The sequence below is a fragment of the Halictus rubicundus genome, chromosome 12 (genome assembly GCF_050948215.1).
Source record: "Halictus rubicundus isolate RS-2024b chromosome 12, iyHalRubi1_principal, whole genome shotgun sequence".
Lineage (NCBI taxonomy): Eukaryota > Metazoa > Arthropoda > Insecta > Hymenoptera > Halictidae > Halictus > Halictus rubicundus.
The window spans coordinates 2010220-2022319 of NC_135160.1; the positions used below are offsets into that span (position 1 = coordinate 2010220).

The 12100-nt window shown below is 41.5% G+C and overlaps 1 protein-coding gene across 1 annotated transcript in view; it reads right to left on the reverse strand.

Moving 5' to 3' along the window:
• LOC143359788 (monocarboxylate transporter 13) overlaps nt 1-12100 on the reverse strand; it is a 192652-nt gene extending 180552 nt beyond the window's left edge. Inside the window, exons 1-2 of the mRNA XM_076798033.1 lie at nt 12021-12100; nt 11128-11320 (exon numbers count right to left, since the gene is read on the reverse strand). The gene's annotated coding sequence lies outside the window, so the exon portion shown is untranslated. The remainder of the gene's footprint in view (nt 1-11127; nt 11321-12020) is intronic.

The following is a 12100-nucleotide window of genomic DNA, read 5'->3' on the forward strand; positions in this document are numbered from 1 at the left end:
TTAGGCTCCACAAAATAGTAAGCAAATTTTCAAGAGACTCTATTGTAGGAAAAATGGTAAAACAACGCTAATTTTAACGGTAAGTTTTAAACCAAGCCTGTAAAAGCATCACAAAATTTCTCAAAAAATTATTTAGTGTTTTACAAGCCCTTACTGCGCTCCATACTTAGGAGCTACCAGGCACCCCTGTAACTCATTTCGTCCATTGTTGTGCCCTTAAGAATCCCCAAAAAATTATTTATTCTTCGCAGATGGCTTCACAATGGCTCCACGAAGCGATAGACAAGAGTTTCAACTTTTGCTCTCGTTTAAACCCTCTGAGAACCTCGCCAAAATTCTTAAAAAATTATGTAGTGTTGTACAAGTCTTTATTAGGCTCCACAAAATAGTAAGCAAATCTTCAAGAGACTCTATTGTAGGAAAAATGGTAAAACAACGGTAATTTTAACGGTAAGTTTTGTACCAAGCCTGTAAAAGCACCACAAAATTTCTTAAAAAATTATTTAGTGTTTTACAAGCCCTTACTGCGCTCCATAATTAGGAGCTAGCAGGTATCTGTATAGTTTACTTCATAAAACAGCGAATAAAATTTTAAGAATCGTAGGTCCAAGCAGAACAGGCAGGCAATCTACAAAAGTATCGTCAAAAATTCTGAAAAATTAAGTACCGTCCTGCATTTTGTCCGAAAAATTGCCAAAAAATTCTTCCCTATATACACGCCTTTTATGTCCTTCATAAAACAATAATTAACATTCTAAGAGCTGCTGACGCAAGGAAAACAATCTACCAAGGCCCCAGAGTTCTCGTGAAAGAGTTCTGTTCTCATTCGAAGTTCATAAAAGCGGCAGGAAAATTTCCAAAAAATTCTCCGCTGTGTCGCACCCCTTCAATGTTCGTTATAAAACAATAAATGAAGTTTCAGGAGCTGTCGGTGCGAGAGAAACGATCGGTAAAAGTGCCGGCGCTGTTCTCGAAAACAAAAAACGTTCTGTTCCAACTTCTGCTCGGATTAGAGGTCCATAAAACCGCGGCTAAAATTCGCCGAAAAAAATATTTACGGTTCTGCACGGGTTTCTTCGGCTCGACGAGGCAATAGATAAAGTTTTAAGAATCTCGGGATGAAGAGGAACACGGCGAAACAGCTCTCATTTCAAGTTGGCCCGACTCGCAGAGGTTCAACGAATCCCGAACTCGGAGAAGTTCCAGGGTTAAACCGGAAGTTTGCTCGCTGGAAAAACATAGACTCGCGGAATCACCCGATAACTTATATTTCATCCCCGGCAAACATTCTCGTTGCTGTCCGTCCATTCGTTCGCCATTCTGCCTTCTCTGACAACTTTCGACGAAACGCGAACCGAAACAGAAAAAGCCGGTGCGTTGCAAGCGAAAAAGTTTCGGCTCGGCCGAGGATCGCGAGAAACGACGACTACCAGGGATGACGGCAGTTTAAACAGCGCCCGGGCTTCCTCGAATCACGGCTGATTCGACGACGAAATTGCTTCACTGGGGAACACAGTTCGTTGTACACTCGCGAAACGGGTCAGCGATATCGCTGATGCGCTCCTTTGTTTTCGCTTTTGTTTCATCGAACTCAACGAATCGGCCAGAATATGCTTTTCACGGGTCGTCGCTGCCGCGGAAGCTTTTCGTATAATTTAACTGGACGCCCCCTCCCCCACCCCCCTCGCTTTTCTTATCCCAATTAAATTTTGTCCGATACCGAAAGGGGACTGGCCCAGTTCCCGTCTCCTCTTAAAGGTACACTTTACGAATTTTTTTTTCACAGGCCAGGCGACGAATTTTTATGAAACTTTGTGGAGATTGTTTGTGCATATTTTAGCTATGCGCAGGATTTTTTATACTCCGCTAGCATGGAAATTGTGATTGCTATTCGTATTTTCATATGATGCATTTTATAGGACAGAATTTTCTGTTTAGGAAACCACGCGACAAATTTTTATTAAACTTTTTGGAGATTGTTTATGCATGTTAGAATTTGTGAATTTTTGTATATTGTTGGCGATGAAATTATGATAGCTAAACATTTTTATAAAATCTCCTAGTTTCCTGCCGCCCTTTAGAAATAAATTTAGACCTGGAAAATTTATTCCTTTCAGTCGAGTTTGAAATATCGATCGAGCCCTTCGTTGGGCTTAAATAAGGTCTGGGTTAGGTCGTTAAAAATAGGCGTTGCTTTTTATTAGATCAGGATTCAATCTTTGTCAGGCTTCAATAAATTTAGAGTAAGTCGGGATTGAATTCCCATTAAGCCTGCGTTAGATCTGGGTTAGATATTGATTATACTTGCGTTAGACCTTCGTTAAGTCTCGACAAGGTCTGGGTTGGGTCGTGCGAACCAGATACGGCTGTATTAGATTTGGATTAAATTTTTGCGAGGTATCCGTTGCGTCTGATAAGTTGTTAATTTTTTAATATGTTAAGTAACCCCAAACAAACCCAAACCCATTCCCGATTAACCCGAAATTTACCGAAGCGTGTTACATTATTTTTAATAACACAAAGGGTGGCTTTTTCTTTTACGTGTGTACACGGTGGTCTGACCAGATAATTATTCTCAGTGAGAAATATTTTGATGGAGATTAAACAGTTTCAAGACAGACACATACTGGTGTTATTAATTTTTTTGTACAGGTGGACGCGCCAGGGACTTATGAAGGTCAACTTTATATTAACATAATCCATTTTCGACATACGTTAATTCTTGTTTATAGAGAATAAAAGGCTGCATCGATTGGTGCATGAAAAGATATACGGTTCCACTTAAGAAATTCGAAGTTGACCTTCATAAGTCCTTGACGCGTCCACCTACAGTATCGTACGATTATTATTTCCGGAAAGAGGACAATTGGTTGTTTCTTTATACCGACGTGTTAGGGAGTGCAGTGTATAACGGCGTACCGTCACGTCCGAAATTCAATGGTCGCCATGACACACATTCCCGACAACTCTTTACCGACTTCCCGCCGCTGCACCTCGTTAAATTGCAGCCGTTGCACGTGACTGCAGTACGACCACGAGTCGTGAAGCTTCTTTCGTTCCTCGTGGCCGGGATCGATCTGCTCGAAGGATGGGGTATACACAACGGTTGGAAATTCCACGGGTGGACGAATAGTTCGCGAAAAGTTCCTCGGGCCGAATACTGGTCCGCCATATTAAATGAAAGTTCGCGACCGAGAACGAACTCGAGCGGCCGATGGCCGAAAGTGCATCGAGCCGTTCTCGTCGAGGAGGTACAGGATTATTGTGATTAAAAAACGCCGATTCCGAAGGCCTCGTTCCTCGTGAACATTCGCGTGCAAATTTCACGAAGAAACTCGAATAATTGCGCAAGTTATAACGATGAACGCAAGCGAGTGCCAGCGAAACGGCGGGATGCTGAATTTTTTGGAGGGAGAACTAGAAGAGGTACCTTTTCGAAACTCTGTCAATTTGTTCGTGCATGCCTGTACTACGTTTCAGTAATTTTTGCAAATCATCGAAACTGTTGCATCTATGCATAGCTAAAGGAAGCAGGGTTCAGCAACTTTTCTGTCTAATTAGCGAGAAAAGAATTTATGAATAATTCAATTTTAATGCTAGTAGCATATAAAAAATCACGGACGTAGTTGAAATATGTATAAATAAGTGATCAAAATTTCAGAAAGATTCGTCGCTCCGTTTGATAAAAAGAAATGTCCAAAATGTACCTTCGAGAGGAATGTCCTATAAAATAAACAAAAATATCCTTTTTTTTTTGGTGAATAACTATCACAATTTTGATCATAACGCCGCACAAAAATTCACGAACGTAGCTCGGACATGTACAAACAACTTGCCACAGTTTCAAAAAAATTCATCACTCCGTTGATCGGGGAAAAAATCCCGAATTATAGCTGCGGTGAGAAACAGAAATGCTTTCGTCATCGGTGAATAATTAGTGCAATTTCGATTCTAACGAGGAATAAAAAATGGGATTGAAAATGTCGATCAGTCGATGTTACAGATTTTCCGTTCACGACACCCTGTACAGCGTTGACACGCTGTAACCACGTGTTGCTCGATGCTCGGGTACACCGAAAGACAACAGTATAACAGGAAAGACACTCGATTCGTCCATTTCTCGTTCGCCCTCGCGTTCGATCCACCGAGAGAGAGAGAGAGAAAGAGAGAGAGAGAGAGAATCTCCTCGAGATTCTCGAGGCGAGCGTCCGGAACTCGTGCGTGACCCGATCGAGCCGATTTCGAACGCGAACGTGTGCAAAGCTTTCGCGAAAAACGGCGGAGTTCCTCGTCCCGGAAGTAATCGACGCGGCAATATTTCTGGCCGACGTGTTTCTCACCGTGAAATGAGCCGCTCGCCGAGATTGCGTTCATTCCGCAGGTAAACCGCAACCGTTCTCGCGTCCCACCACTCCTTCGCCCGCCGCACTTCATTTTTCCAGTTTATTCAATTTAATGGGGAAACTTTTCAAATTACTCGCCGAAGAATTAATTAACTCTTCCAGCGCGCCCGCTTGTCTAGGATCTGATAAAATCTTTCCTCCGAAGACGTCGCGTCAAGTTCAACAAAAGTATACACTGTTTACTCTGTATATGTCGCCAAGACCTGGATGATAAAAGTCCCAGAACTATCCCCAAGAAGCTCGAGAGACCTCGGTCTCTCCTGGCCGATATATGTCCGTGGACATATTTGGACATATATCGAGTAATCACTGTACTCTGGCACACGTTAAGTTGGTAACATTGGACGAACATAACTCTTTCCGTTCTTGTGAGTCTTTGTGGACACACTATACTCGCTCGTGGTGTTTCATAATTTCTAGGGTGAAGTCACGTGTCCGCCGGGTTTTTCGTTCAACCATGGTACAAAACTGGCGACACCGAGCTTAAATCTGGCTCAAATTCGGAAGTAGCTTAAGTTCCCGTCGCATGTAGAGGTCGGGCCAGACTCGGGCCTGCGTCAAATGTGTCTTAGTGTCTGACTGAAACCTGGAAATCCCGGTTGAATCCCGGTTGAACCCCGTTTTAGCCACGCAACGGCGGAAGCGAACCTGTTAAAACCATAACTCGAATTTCACACGAATTTCAGCGATACTGGGAAAGAAACGCGACCCATGTGGGATGGCAACATCTGTTCCGTGACAATTTAACCCCTTACGGTATTTGCTCTTGCAATTAGCCACCGGAACGAGGAATCGTTCCAAATGTTCATACTCGCGTGTACTGTTTATTTAATCTTGTAGCGCAATTTCGTTTATTCGGTAGACGAAACAGTAAAAAATATTCGAGGAATTTAAAAGTGCCGTTTTCGAGGCAATAAAATCATTAACAGAAACAAACGCACGGGTAACCCGTATTTTGTAACCAACACAGACAATTTTAACTTTACAAACAAATTTTCACAAGAACCTACCGAACGCTAAATGTGTATGTGTATCAAAATATACGATATTTATTTATCCAATCGTTTCCAATGGAAGCGTCTCTATAATTTCGAGAATTGTAAAATACATCATCTCAAACCGAGGCTGAAAGACTTAAAGAAAAACACTGTCCAGAAACATTGATAGGAACGAATAAATATATATAAACAAATTCAGTATACTAACGTACCAAATTGTCTCTTTAAAAAATGTTTCTTTAAGCAATTGTTTCTTTAAAAAATTCGCAAAAGTCCTGTTGTTGAAGGTTCGCCAGCCGCGCCGCCATTGCGGATTCATTGCATCAACACGGGTGTAACGCAACAATTAAGAAACCTAATTTAACCGGATGTTGAAGCACTAGACCGCAGACGAAACGCCGCCGGAAACGTCGGAGGGTCTGGATTAGGTGAGAGGTCAGAGGGACTGCAAAAAAAAAGAGAAATACGCAAAATGGAGAACAAAGGGTGCGTGGTAGGGTGGTGAGTGCCACTCCGCCCACGCAGCGTCACGCGAAACCCGTGCAACCCAGTTCCCGTGTTGTAATGACACCGACATGCGACACGGACGGGAAATTGTTTTATCGGCCAAGCGACAGGAGCGAAACATTATCCGAAAATGTTTATCCCAGATGACGACCGCCCACCTATTTTTCTCTTTTCTTCTTTTTCCTCCCTTTGTTCCTCCGTCACGGACGAAATGCTGTCGCTGCATAAACTCTGTCTGTCTAGCTTTAGGTAAAAGAGATCACCGAAGATTAGGGGATCTGCCTCGGATCGGGACATTTTCTCGAGACGGCACTGGAAAGCGAATTTTTCGGGTCTCGTGCTTTGTATGCTGTTTCGCCGAGAAGGAAGATATTTGTACGCTTTTTGTGCTAGATTTGTTTATTCCAGATTTTTTCATTTGCAACTATCGATTTTGATACGGTGCTTTTGTTGGGAATTATTGGACACATTTATTTAGTTGATATGCTATAGTCGAAACTGGTTAATTTAGGAATGATTTACAATGGATGAGCAGACTACAGTAAAGTCTTGATCTAAGCCGAACGGAGCTACACGATCTTAGTCAGTTCGCCTATCCCCTCCACTGTGGGGCATATCCCGCATTTAATTTTTCTGATTAAAATAACACTCAACACGAATATAATTTGAACTGTATTTAGTGGTGTAATTGACAAGAAAATGACAGCCCTACACGATCCATGTCTTAGCACGGACCCGAGGAGATTGGGCTTACATCAAAACTTTACTGTACTATAGTGGCAGTACGAAAAACATATTTTTAACCATGCGATTAATAATATTGTCTACAGTGGTGCTAATTGCAAATGGAAATGCATCGCAGTCCTTCTTTCCCAACATTTATAAAATTGATGTTGATGTATTACAATCGAAATTGTTCATCATAAAATCGGAAAAATTGTGAAACGTGCACCTCATGCACAGCAACATGCAGGATTTATTTGATAATTTTCTGAAGCCACCGAGTAGGAAAAACAGACCAAAATTGATAATTCGATTTTTCCATAAAAAGGTCGGAGGTTCCCGGGATCCTTTGTGCAACAATAACACCGGATAAAAGTTAATAAACTTTCGAAGAGCTTTTCAGTAGTCTGCTAAAGTTCAAAGAGATTTTTACACCCCGGCTCAATTACTCGTGCCGAGAACAAAACATTGGGACGCGAATAAATTGAAAAACTCGATTATCGATCCAGCACCGATTAACGAAGTTTCTACGTGAACGAAAATAATTGCACGCCGAAATAACAAACGTGTGTCCCGAAACATCCCGCCGCGCCGTTCCGCGTTCCATCCCTTCGCTGAAATTTAATGGAAGATTTATTCAGTGAAATACGAGCCACGTGAATCTTGTAGGGCTGTGCACGTATTATATTAGGGGTACCCATAAGTAATCAACTATTTGCAAAGAATGTGTTTTGCCTTTTATTCTGTACCGATCGTTGAAGAGGAAACGCGTATTCTTTTACAGTTTTCGGTAAAGTAGCCTGTGTTCAAAATATTCTAAAAAGTATAATTTTTTTTACAATCCTGTAATAAAATGACGGCGTCCGTACTTTCCGAGGATCATATTCGTCATTGCATACTTTTTCATTTTCATGCGGGATTTGATGCAACGGTAACAACAAAGAAAATTTGCGATGATTATGGAGATGTATTGAAGGTCAACAAGTGTCAACGTCGGTTCTGAAGGTTTGCTGATGGTGATTATGATCTCTCTGACAGGCCTCGAAGTGGTCGACCAGTTGAATTTGATAATGACATCCTAAAATCTCTAGTGGAAGCTGATCCAAAATTAAGTATACAAGAATTATCGAGAAGCCTTGGGTCCACATGGTCAACTATACAAAGGCACCTACACGAAATGGGAAAGGCATGTAGGCAAGGAATATGGGTACCGCATCAATTATCTGAGACCAACAAGAATATTCGTCGATCAATTTGCACTTCATTGCTATCCAGATTTCGTAGAGATCCATTTCTTAGCAGAATCGTCACCGGAGATGAAAAATGGATTCTTTATGATAACATAAAGCATCCCAAGCAATGGCTTTCTGCAAATCAAACCGCAATATCGACCCCTAAACCTAGCTTATCACTTAGAAAGGTGTTACTGTGAATTTGGTGGAACTGTCGTGGCATAATTCACTTTGAGTTGTTGAAACCTGGAGAAACAGTTACTGCTGAGTTTTATTGTCAGCAATTACAACGGCTGTATTCAGAACTATTGAATAAGAGGGCATCTTCAGTCCACAGAAAAGGTGTAATACTGCAAATTGACAATGCCCGGCCCCATACAGCGAAACTCACTCAGGAAAAAATCAAAGAATTGCAAGGGGAAGTTTTACCGCACCCCCTGTACACACCGGATATTGCTCTCTCTGACTATCATCTTTTCAGATCTCTGGAGCATTATTTAAGAAATAAAACATTCACTTATGTAGAAGATGTAAGGAGGCACCTTGAGTCATATTTTACTTGACGAACTCTGGATTTCTATAAGAGGGGGATTGAAAATTTGCAGGAAAGATGGAAAACTGTCCTTGATAATGATGGAGATTATATAATAAATTAAGAAATAAAAACTTAAATTTACTACAAAGTTTGTTTTTGATTTCAAAATAATTGATTACTTATGGGTCCCCCTAATATTTCGAACGTTCCTTCGGCCAGTGTTTTTCTCGTTACAGAGAAAACAGCTACAGATCCATGATTATTATTCCGCGTGTGTCCGAACGTGTCCGCATCGATTCGTCCGGATATTTTTGCGAACTCTTTTGTGTATTTTTTTTTCCCCCGAAGCCACGTTTTCGACTGACAAAATAACAACAAACGTTTCAGCGGTTCAGACACAGCGATCAATTTTAATACGATCTCGATACGATCAATTTCGAAAGATCTCGTTATTTCACGAGCTCCGAGACACTTTCACCCTCCGAAAATGAAAAAAAACAAGCGTTCGTGACGTGAATCACCGTAAAGTGGACCGTTTCGATATCAACGTCACGCACATAGAGAAATAGTTGATCGACGAGTCTAATTGAAACGAACGTAAATCGCATCAAGCCCAGGTATAGTTTGTGGACAGAGTGTATCATCAAAAACGAATCACACGAATATTGCCCGGTTTGATGGCGAAAAAAATACCGTAAAAGTGATTTTAAACATTTCAGAATGAAAGTGTAAAATAAAACTACACGATTTAATTTCGATCACTCTATAAAGAAATACGGTAAAAAATAAGGCTAAACTTCACTTTCTGGGACCAACATTTTTTAACTTTTTTTTATACATTTATCTAGATTTTGACGAGAAAATGCCAAAAGTCGGAGTGGTAGCGCGAGGAATTCACTGGTTCAAAAGTTATGCGTGTTTAAAGCGTGATTTTAAACGATCCTTACGGATGAGGGCGCCGTCCGTAGAGCGGAACCGCTAGATAGCAACACAAGCACGCGAAGGTGTGTAACAATATTAAACCGTTTTAAAAATACTCTCGTAACAACCAATTTGTATCCGTTCGAATTTTAAATGTTGCACGAACAGAATTGAATTTTAAATTCGTTCCCCGCGTCGCATACATTACGGGACACCCTATAGAAAGCGGAGGAAAAGAAGCAAATGGAAAACACGCATCGCGTCGCCGCGATTCGATTTGCAAAAAAAAAAAAAGAAGCCGCGCATCGGTCATCGCGGCTTAATTAAAATACGGCTGGAAATTTAATATCGTCGCGGAAATTGCGTGCGGGTCTGCCGGGAAATTCGAACTTTCGTAATCCGCCGTGGGGATAATGAAAACCGAGGAAAAATGATAATAACGATATAACAATCGTATACGGTGTCGAATAGGAAGTCGGCTTGCTCTCTCGTCCGACAATCGATATTTTCATTTCGAAAATAGCCGTTCTTTTTTTCTTTACTCCTCTATTTTCTCCCTTCTCTCTCTCTATCTCTCTCTCTCCCTTGTTCGTGGTTAGAGCGAGGAAAGAATTTCATGGAAGATCGTAATCAGGCAGAAATCGGAAACAAAGCCAATATTAAAGCCACCAGGCACTCTTAAGTCTTCGTGGAGCACGATGGAGTACCGCACAACACGAACACGTGAAAGGTACACGTGTTCTAATATATCCGGCGAGGCTGTCTCCACAGTTACGGGGCTCCTCGAAAAATGTTTTTCTTCCCGGTTTCCCGTCTCTTCCGGCGCGGCGCTATACTATAGTCGAATGAAACTTACCGTGATCGATATACCGTGGGAAATCGGCCCTCTCGGTCTGCTCGATGAAACAAAAAGTGGGGGAACATTGGTGTAGCGCCGTGCCATCTTTAATGTACCGAAATTCGCATTTTTATGGCTCGTTTCATAACGAGAACCGAACAGAGGGAAATTTTAGTTGGCTGGATAAATGATTTATCGGGGTCGAAGCGTGAAAATATTCTCTAAAATATTTTTATCGTTTTTGAAAAAAAATGTTTTCGCTATCAGAAAATATCAAAATAAAAGCGACATCGTTTTGTGACCACGCTTCAGGAGAATTGTGAGATTGGCGTGTCTACAAAATATGGAATTTATTATCGATATTCGGTTACTACGATTAAAGCTGCAGCTGATACCTACATGCGTAACATCCAACATATTTTCCAGCGTTCTACGTTGCCATAAATATGTTACCCGCCCATTAATAATATTCCCAATAATTACAATATCAAAACGCGATTCGAGAATATTCTGTCAAATAACAATTCCGGAAGAAATTACGTTACTGAGAAAAAGCCATTATTGTCAATCACTGTATTGCAAATCTTGTGTTTATAAATGCTCACTTCGCTGATGACAAAAGGAAAATTAGTAATATTAATATATACCCCTCACGGGGTATATGCGGGGTATTGCGCCTTTTATCAGCCAGGTATTTGCGACATATATCGAGAAAAGACTGTATTGGTCGGTACACAATATTTAATAAAATTGTATATATTATTACCAGAAACCTATTAACCAATAAAAAATGTTAGGAAGTTTATTGGCACCCAGTTGACGACTAAAGAAAAATTGTAAAGTGGAAAAATGTGTAGAAACTGCGCCCTGAAAATTGAATTATCGTGTCTGGAGCGTCAGCGGATGTTGAATATAGATCAACGTTGATTGTCTGGGGCTTAACGAGCACAAAATAAATTCGAGTACTCACACTTGTTCGATGGGCCGAGACAGCTATCTTCCGGGGCTGGGTGGAGGGGGGAAATCCTTTTAAGCAACGTGTTGCGGACACTCGACTCTCGGCCTCCGTGTGTAAGGGGGTCAACGTATCGTCGAGAGTTCAAGAATACCGTGTTTAGGACGCTCGGGGCTGGCAGACGAAGGCGATGCCCGCGTTTCCCTTGCTAAAATGACAACGCGATTTCAATCGAAACCAATCCGACCGAGTTGGCACGCGACTCTTCCTCGCGAGGCCAGCCGTCGTTCTTTTAATCGCGTTTTCCCGGTACTCCGCCATGAACCAGCATGATCTCATCGTTTCGTACCTTCTCCCGGGGACCGACAATGCGAATAATCCACCGTCCGCGAGGACGGAAAAGTCTCGAGATCACAAACAATTTTCATTAACCAGTTAACTGTGTTTGACGAGTATACTCGTCGTGAAGAAATGGCACTATTTTGTGCCATGACGAGTATACTCGTCAAAACAGCTATAATTCAAACAGCGGTTAATTTTTGCGACGCAACTTAGGTACACATTTTTCAAAGAGGTCGCAACAGCTAACTGGTTAAACCCTTAACATTTTTATTTTTGTCCACTTACATGTGGAGGTCCACAAGAAAATGTTAAAGGCTTTTCGATTGTTGAGCCAGGCTTATTTATTCTGTGTGCCAGCTATGTTAATAAAACTGCCGTAAAAAGTGCAAAGAATTAACCCGCAAAACTATTGGAGACAATTAGTGTGCCCGGAGGAAAATGCAGCGAGTGCCTCGAAGGTGAAATTAATAATCAAAGTCGTTGATAAAGAGTTCGCTTTAGAAAATAAAAATGAGTGCGTCGTGTACATTATTTATCGTACACTGTGCATCTAAACTTGAACTTACGCGGCGAGCTTTTTATAATCCGCAAGAAACGACCTCGTTTTAAAGCCTCCGCAAGGTCATTCCATCGGTTTCAAAATGGC